Source organism: Ailuropoda melanoleuca, unplaced genomic scaffold (assembly GCF_002007445.2).
Source record: "Ailuropoda melanoleuca isolate Jingjing unplaced genomic scaffold, ASM200744v2 unplaced-scaffold20812, whole genome shotgun sequence".
NCBI lineage: Eukaryota > Metazoa > Chordata > Mammalia > Carnivora > Ursidae > Ailuropoda > Ailuropoda melanoleuca.
Window position 1 is genome coordinate 4,477 of NW_023190296.1, and position 2,272 is coordinate 6,748.

Consider the following 2,272-nt stretch of genomic DNA (forward strand, 5'->3'; position numbering starts at 1 on the left):
CTTCTTCCTCTCCCACTCCCCCTGGCTTGTGTTCCCTCTCTCGCTGGCTGTCTCTATCTCTGTCAAATAAATAAATAAAATCTTTAAAAAAAAAATAAAATAAAATATTTTAAAAGGGAAACAAATGTATTGTTGATGATCTCTAAACCTGAAGTGAAATGTTTGCTTTACTTAATAGTTTCTATCCTTAGTTAGAGTCACTGATGAGTTATTGACCTGTGGAATGACACCAGGCTTAGAGAGGATCTACTTGAAGACAAGCATTTTATAGAAATACAGGAGACCAGAGACATTATGGGCTGCTCAACAACATGACATAAAGTAGAAATCCAGGATTTACCACCACCCCCACCCAGGGTTCATGCTGGGTTGTGATGGAGGTGGGAGTGACAGTAGGTCATAGGATTAACCCACTTAGGTGGATATGCTGGACACTTGGCTCTCATATACTCACTCTTACATCAAAGCTCAGTGAACATCTCTCTTCAGTCCTCTCAATCAGCATCTTCTCTCACGATGGTGTTTGGCTCTAGCACCTCAATACTAGGTTAAAGATTGACAGTGTTGGATGTGTCATTCTCACTATCCCACCATGGTCCAGGTCCTCTGAAGGGCTGCTCATGAAACCAAACTGCTTACCCCTGAGTGGACAGCTTGAAGGAGCGTCTCCTGTTCCTGTTGACCCAATACGTCCAGCAAGCCACCAGGTTCCCTGAGGCCAGGCACACACAGAGTCACCTCATGGGGGGTAGGGCTTCCTCCTCACGCAGCTATTGTCTTCCAAGAAATCAAGAGCTTGCTGTGGGTTGAGGGGAAAGGAGAGGAGAAGGAAACTCATCTGCCACAGTCTGTTGTTCCAGATTGGGATGAATATGCATCTCACGCTGCCAGTGTTCTGCTGACAAAGCCCTGTTTCCATAGCTCAGAATGTTTCATAGCACAACAAGGCTATGTGGCAGCCTTGACCACTAAAATCCTAGAAAGGATTGGACAGATTAAAACAGCCATATTTCATGGTGCACTGGGTATATGCAAATAATGAATCATGGAACATTGCATCAAAAACTGGGAATGTACTGAATGGTGACTAATAAAACAAAATAAAAATTATAAAAAAAAAATAAAGCAACCATATTTCATTACCTCCAATCTGGGCTAAAGCTGGACTCCCAGACTGCTTAGGGTTCTGATGAAAGTCCTGGCTCTGCAATCCCCAGTGGGTAATAGCCCACCTCACATGTAACATTGCTGTACCTCCTATACTATGTAACAGGAATAGACAGCTTCTTCTATTGTTTAGCCCTGGGTGTTACCGAGACAATGGTCCCTCTGCTGCAGTGCTCCACGTCATGGGTTCCCCTGCTTGAAGACACCTTTTAGTGCACTGTGCTCCTCCATCACATCCTCAACTTTCCGTGTGGAGAAGCATCCTTGTTTTACTGCATCAACAATGAGGAGCTGCTTACATGCAAGTCTGAGGCTCTGTGATATTTTTCCCACCAGATTGTATAGTCAACAAGCAGAATGGACCCAGGCAGTGAACAGAGAGCAGGCCTCCAAACCCTATGAGATGCTGAAAAGACAGGTGCAGAAAGTAAAGGCATGACTAGTGTCCTAGGAGCAGCTAATTGGTCACTGTTGAGGATAGGAGTTGCTGGTGCAACCCTCATATTTATCTCCCATTGTCTGTTGTGCTGCTGACTCCCAGGCTTCTGCATTGTTCTCTACCAAGATTTTTCAAGGAAATTATATGAAGATTTCCCAAGAGTTTCTAAAATCCCAAGTTGAATATTGCTACTGATTTGAAGTAAAAGTCTAGACTACAATTTTCTACATGTGATGTATGTGCTTTGGCCAGAGCAGTGTTGTTAACAGAATTGATTTTATGATGAAAAAGAGCTGGCTTACACCCTGGCTTTCATCAGGCTTTTGGGAAGATACTGAGGAAGTCCTTCTGGGTGTTTGCATCCTCTTTCCACTGCTCTCCCGTTGACCGCCAAGCCACATTCTTCATGTATGCAACTTTAGGGCCTTCTACTAAATGGTTTTCTCTATACTCTTAATTTCTGTCGCTCTATTTTTCAGTGACACAGGATCCATTGTGGCTGTGACACTTTCTTGTGGTACATCTCAGTGCTTTGTTTAAGGAAGCAACAATACAATTCTTATGTATTCTTTCAAAATTGTGGAAAGAGTTGATGTAATTTTCAAAAATAACATTATAAGCAGAATATTCTCTCTTTCCCCACCTTTATTGCAGCATAGTTGACAT